Here is a 6,993-nt window from a genome sequence, read left to right on the forward strand (position 1 = left end):
AGCGGGAAGAGTAGCAGAGTTTTTTCAGAATTGCTGATTGTGGGGGCGGGACATTAGTATGAAGCAGGCATCCGAGAGAAAGAGAGTAGCAAATAAAAGGGAAGCAAGCTTGAGTGGAGCAGCCTGTTGGGAGTGGCCTAGTGACGTAGCAAACTTGTAAAAGAGGGGGCGGGGGTGGGGGTACAAAGCCTGGCAAATGATCTAAAAGCCTTTATTTTGAGAGGATTAGAATATAAAAACAGGTATGTAATGCTGAGGCTTTAGAAGGCACTGGTCAGACTGCATTTGGAGCATTGTGAGCAGTTTTGGGCCCACATCGGAGGTGGGGGCTGGCTGTGCCGACATCCACAGGTGGTTTACGAGAATGATCCAGAGGGCGATTGGGTTAACGTATGAGCGTTTGACCGCTCAGGACCTGTACTCACTGGCGTTTGGAAGGATGAGAGGACCTCATTGAAACTTACAGAATAATGATAGGCTTGGATAGGGTGGATGTGGAGGGGATGTTTCCACTAGTGGGAGAGTCCTGGACCACAGGACACAGCCTCGGAATAAAAGGACATATCCATAGAAACACAAGGATGAATTTCTTTAGTCATCGGGTGGTGAATCTGTGGAATTCATTGCCACAGATGGCTGTGAAGGCAATGTCATTGGGTATACTTAAAGCAGAAATTGACATGTTCTTGATTAGTAAGGATGTCAAAGGTTGTGGGAGAAAGCAGGAGAATGGGGTTGAGGAGGAAAGGTAGATGAGCCATGATTGAATGGCGGGGTCGACTCAATGGGGCGAATGGCTAACTAAACTCGAATGACTCATGAACTTGTAAATGCATTTTAAATCGATTACTCAGGAAGGATACAAGTCACATTTACCACTCTGGTGGTGACCCCAAAACATCCAGGCTTTGCAAGCAAGGCAATCTGTAATGGGATTATTAGTTTAAAGCGAAAGTGTTTTGCATACTTCTGGCATGACCATTTTGTGGTATTATCAGATGCTTGTAATCATGGGAAATATTAATGCAGTTTGTCACCCATGTTTGCATGCAATTCTACAGTAGTTCTCAATATCCAATTTTTGCCTCTAATGACGGTCGAGAGTTGTCTATTGCTTGAGTCCCAGTCCAGTCACTGGTTGGACTCACCAGTACCTAAAACCAAGCATTCCACATCATCTCATGCCTGCAATCAAAGCTGCACTGCATAGAGTGCTACCTAAACAACGGAGAAGGAACAGTAACCCAGCTCTCACCTCTAGAGTTCCATGTAAACTAAATGGTACAATTTTATGGGGATGTTGGGACAGAGACTGCTGCAGATGTACAAAGGCAATTTTTAACAATTGCAGAACAAGTTGGTTTAGACAGTTTAAAAAAGGAACACAGAACCTTTGGAACAGAGAAGCAAAGTATAAAAGCAAGTCAGGTATGCTGTTTTTACAAATCTCTTCTACATCAGTCTGCTCAACTGCATAAAACAGCAAGAATGCTATCAAGATGAAAGTCTTCAATTACATGAAAAATCCAAAGAAAGTGGGATTGTAGTGCTTAGAGAAGGTTAAAAGGAGAGTTCATAGATCAGTCAGGTACATACGGTTCTTGCCAAAGGCATAAAGGTTTCTAACCAAGGAAAAATACTGATTTAGTGAAAAAGAATCAAAGGCAATACTTTTGATCTTTTACGTGAAATTGCCAGGCATGTGTAAAGTATGCCTGGGAATCGCAAGACAATCCATTAATGACTTTGCTTGCCAGATTACAAATCATTTTTCATCACAGAAACTAAACAAGCATATGGCAAATTTGTTGTGCCTCAGCATTCCGCCCCTCACTCATGAATATAAAATTATAGTCCAAGTGCCATAAATACTTTTCTCTACCTCAATTACATGATCTGCATAACATTCCTCTTCAAAGCAAAAAACACATTCAATTCAGTTTCTCTAATATTTTTCTTGCCATTGAATCATGACAGAGCAGAACACAGGCCGTCCCAGAGTAACAAATGCCCCACTTACGAGAAACTCAGACATGCAGAAAAGCTCCAATATTAAATTCAAAAGTCCAATGTACTTACATACGTTCATTTCTAGGAACGTCAGAACTAGTTTTGTCTCTTAATAATCGTTCCTTCTTGACAGCATTATGTGTTTTTTTTAATGCCATTCATTACAAAATGCAGTAGAATGGTACCATAGAGTAATTTTTGCCTATTTTCTGACAAATACAAAAATCAACATCTGTACAAATCCATTTGTTAGTCAGGGAAGGCCTGTGCTCAGATTAATTTATGCACGTTTTGCTCCGAATCCCTCATTAACCCTCCCACCAAAAATCTTATTTATCATGGCATTGAAAATACCAACTGACCCACAGCATCCAAAAAGCCTTTTGGGGAGAGCGCTCCAGGTTTCCACGGTGTTGTGTGTATCAGAGGTCTTGCCAGTTTCAAGTAGTCGTAGAGTTGGTGACATAGAAGATGGTGTCCGTGCCGGCTGGAAAATAGCTGCCCAAATTCCAGAACTTGATCCGCAGCCTTTCAGGCAGGCGCACTGTTCATCATCTTCCAGAATTCCGTAGGTTGCAGAATGGTTCACACAAGTTCGAAGAGAGCAAATGACGCTTCACTATTTCAGGAGAGAGGGAGATAGAAAATGAGGAACTTCAGATCAGTTAGGCTGGCATCAGCATTAGGGAAATTAAATTAAAGATATGGTAGCAGGGTACATAAAACCAAATCACTTAGTAGATCCAGCGCACATTTACAACTAGCACACCAAAAATAAAACATAGAGTGCTGGTATAACTCAGCAGGTCAGGCAACATCACTGGAGGGAATGAATAGGTGATGTTTTGGTTTTAATAGGGAAGGCAAGGAAGCTGAAAAAAAGGTGGGAGGGGACAAAGCCGAGCAAGTGGATACAGGCGAGGGGGTTTTATAAGCAGATGGGGGGACAAACGGTGAAGATAAAAAGAGACACAAGACTGTCAGATAATTAGAGAAAAGAAGTGAAATGCAAAGCAGAAGGAGGGAGATACTGGGCTTATATTCACTGGAATTTAGACTGGGTTTATATTCATTGGAATTTCAAAGGGTAAGAGGGGATCTTATAGAAACATAACATTAAGGGATAGGACAGGCTAGATGCAGGAAAAAAATTCTCCATGTTGGAAGAGTCCACAACCAGGGGGTCACAGTTTAAGAATAGGACTGAGATGAGGAAAAACTTTTTCACCCAGAGAGTTGTGAATCTGTGGAATTCTCTGCCACAGGTGGCAGTGGAGGCCAATTCACTGGATGTATTCAAAAGAGAGTTAGATATAGCACTTGGGGATAACGGAATCAAGGGATACGGGGAAAAAGCAGGAACAGGGTATGATTCTGGATGATCAGCCATGATAATATTGAATGGTGGTTCTGGCTGCAAGGTCTGAATGGCCTGTTGGTGATGGCACTGCTGTGTCAGGAACTTAGCACGGGTCGCTGCCCTCTCCATCACTACACTGGGAACCTGAAATAGGGCCTCAGCCCTCTACTGGCTCTCCACAGCAAAGAAGTGGTTAAAGTGACATATGGTTCGGTCTGCAATAAGCCATGGTTGTCTGCAAGGGTTGGTAGTGGGTGAAATGGAGAACACTAGTATCTTGTTAAGTTCCTCTTTTTCCCAGTCAAAGTAACTAATTGTTCAAAAGATGAGTAGCAATTCCCAATTTTGGTCCCACACCTGTTGATCATGTTTGTATCCTCTCCAATGCCCCCATGAAGAGTCATATGTCTTTCCACATATGAGGCAGAATTCAATCGGAACTCAGTAACTTTGAAATTTTAATTCAGCCACTCCAGAAATAAATACTAAACTATGTTGGCTTGAGGACTACCTTATTGACAACCACGATTAGCCAGAGAGGCACTATGAGATAATTTTGATTGCAAATTATTGAGGGTTTTTTTAAAGATTTTTTTTTCACACAGTGGGTGTTGAGTGCCTGGAATGCACTGCCAAGGTTGTGGTTGAGACAGATACGATAATGGCACTTGAGAGGCTTTTTGATAGGCACATGAATGTGCAAGGAATGAAGGGATATGGATTATACACAGGCAAACACACAGACTTGCTGTTTAAAGACATTCAGTTTCAGCTTCATGATTATTAAAAGCTGGTTCTTCTCCATGATCAATGGCATTCGTTATTCAAACCAAGTTGTTTAGAAAAATAACTACAGATGCTGGTACAAATCGAAGGTATCACAAAATGCTGGAGTAACTCAGCGAAGAATGGTCTCAACCCGAAACGTCACCCATTCCTTCCCTCCAGAGATGCTGCCTCACCCACTGAGTTACTCCAGCATTTTGTGATACCTTCGTTATATAGACCAACATCTTTGAAAATCTCCCAGGAAATGAATTTGGGCATTGCCATTATTTTGCTGAGCTATATGTGAGGTTAACAAATTACCCATTAAAATAATCATATGCGAATAATGATAGATGTTGATGTGCCAAAAATGTAAGCAAAATTACATGATGTCACATTAATACAATTTTCAACGTTGTAACTCCTGTTTTTCTGATGTGTCAAAATTCTAGGCTAGCTGTCTGAGAATCTAAAGGGAAAAAATGAATTTGGACGTACAAATATACAAAAAATCATGAAGTGGTTTAAAAGGTTCAAGCAAAAGCAAACCAAACATATTTATGGAGGGACAAAACGAAAATTTGAAAAGCTTAAATGTTGTGTTTCAGTTGCTATGCTATTTTTAAAAAATATGGATATACTAGAAGAGCTGTAAAAATGATAAAATATTTGTAGAAAAATGTGAAATTATACTTATCAGGAAAAGAATAAAACATTGAGGAAAGGATTTTGGTCAACAGAATAGACATAATATACTTTTCCACTTAGTGAAGAGTAAAACAACTGTTACAAAGCTATCAATGAGATAACAAATAGGCAATTTCCTTGCACCCCAGTGCTGTGCAATTTTTATTATGGAGAGGACAAGATTGCCAAATTATTGCCAATTTAATCCATTTGTGTCAGATCTATGAATATTAAAAGCTAGTTGTTGAAAATTTCTGTTCAAAGTGATTAACAAGAAATTGAACAATGACCAAAACAAGTAAAGACTTTCAGATTTACAAAGTCTGTAATCTCCACTAAATGAGCAACATACCTTCATCATCATTGACATTACACCACCTGCTGTCTAATCTCTCCTATTGTTTTGGGAATGTCCACAATGTTTTTCTTTCATTTGAAAGATGGTGGGGAGGTTAAATGATGAGGGGCAATGTGAGTGTGAAGTGTTAGCTCCAGGGCAGTAAAGCAACACAACGCCTCAGTAAATTGTATTCCTGTAATACATTTAAATAAAAACTAATTCCAATAATAAGCCTTTCCCTATTTTACCTCGGACATCAGGGCACGAATGTTGAATTTCCTGTCAGCATTCTTGAACGAGGTCCATACTTGACTGTGGGGGGAAAATAATTTCTGTTAGCATAAAAAAATAGCATAATTGTACTGCAACAAACACATTACTGGAGGAACTCAGCAGGTGCTTCCAAGTACTGTGGAAGCAAAGGAATAATCTATGTCTCAGGTCGAGACCTTGCACCAGGACTGAGAGTTTAAAGAGGAGATAACCAGAGGAGGGGGTGAAGATTTTACAAACAATATGCGTAAAAGTCGAGCTGCAGCAGTTGAATTTCATTCGAGGACCCTCTGGAATGAATCCAAAGCCTACATATTTAGCGCCACTCAAAACCAAAGATACTAGAGGAACAAAATGGACTACTCCGTTGAAGTCACCTATACTGAACTTTAGTATACAAAGGAGCATAACATCCGCCATTTTAGTAGGCACAACCCACCATTCGCTATGCCTCTCGTACTGTAATTAGTGCTTTGGGGGAACAGTATGTTCCCATTAAAATGCAGAATATATCTAATCTATCAACTCAGATTTGTTATTTTTCTTTTTAATGTTTCTGCAAGTTTCTGCCTACTAAAACAGCACCGTGACATACTATGGTTTTTAGGGTCGAGTGGTCTATCTTGTATCTTTGCTCAAAACTGTTGTCCAACTTAGTAGGCAGCGAAATTGAGAGTCCAGCAGCTATTATAGAAGTGTAGGTGCTGCAGCAAGCATCAAGGGCCAAGACTAAGTAACTGGAATGCAGTACTTTGATTCTCTCCCTGCTGCTCAAGGGAGTGACTAAAACAATGTAAGATGCTGAACTCGACACTTAGTTATTTATGAGGTTTTTTTTGCGTGTTCTATGGTATTGTTCTATATCCTTTGATTGGCACCTGGGTATGCAGGGAATGGGGGGGTATGGATCAGCTGCAGGTAGAGGATTTATATTGGCATAATTTCAACACAGACATCTTGGCAACACAGACATTGTGAGCCAAAGAGCCATAATGTTCTTTATTCTATTCCTTTCTTTGAGTCAGTCAACTTTAGGTTAACAACAGTAACTTTGAGGATGATTTGGCAACATTCAAATCAGTAACGTTGGCAAAAGTGTGTTGACCATCTGATTCACTTCCAAAGACAACTCGTGCAAATTATTTTTATTCCGTATATGACCAGATTTTTAAATGGTGCAATTTATATAGGGTACATAATCACATGGCACCTCTGAACCTACCTATTGCAACATAACCGCAGCAGGGCTCCTGGTAAATCCTCCTCTTCAATCAGGAGTTGTCCAACCACAGGAAGGGCAGGAATCCGTAGCACTTCTCTATTAGCCAATTGATATTACTGTCCATACTGCAGGAGGATGAAAGAATCTGGAATAAGTACATATTGTAATTCAGCGATAGTGATTCAGCAGTGGAAGTCTCGCCTCACTATTACCACCACCTTTTCCACACACTAAAGAATTCTCCACCTGACGTCTTCGGAGTGGGGGTGGAAACCGGAGAAAACCCACTGTCTGAAGCTGTGGGGAGAAGGTACAAACGCCGTACAGCCTGCA

General features: G+C 40.5%; 1 long non-coding RNA gene across 1 annotated transcript; it reads right to left on the reverse strand.

The window, feature by feature from the left end:
- Window positions 1–1,168: 1,168 nt before the first annotated feature.
- LOC144602794 (uncharacterized) lies at window positions 1,169–6,788 on the reverse strand. Its single transcript, XR_013548509.1, has 3 exons — window positions 6,661–6,788; window positions 5,414–5,477; window positions 1,169–2,629 (listed from the first exon to the last, which is right to left on the reverse strand). It is a non-coding gene; the product is annotated as an uncharacterized LOC144602794 (long non-coding RNA).
- Between the last annotated feature and the right edge of the window lie 205 nt (window positions 6,789–6,993).

Source organism: Rhinoraja longicauda, chromosome 19 (assembly GCF_053455715.1).
Source record: "Rhinoraja longicauda isolate Sanriku21f chromosome 19, sRhiLon1.1, whole genome shotgun sequence".
Classification (NCBI taxonomy): Eukaryota; Metazoa; Chordata; class Chondrichthyes; order Rajiformes; family Arhynchobatidae; genus Rhinoraja; species Rhinoraja longicauda.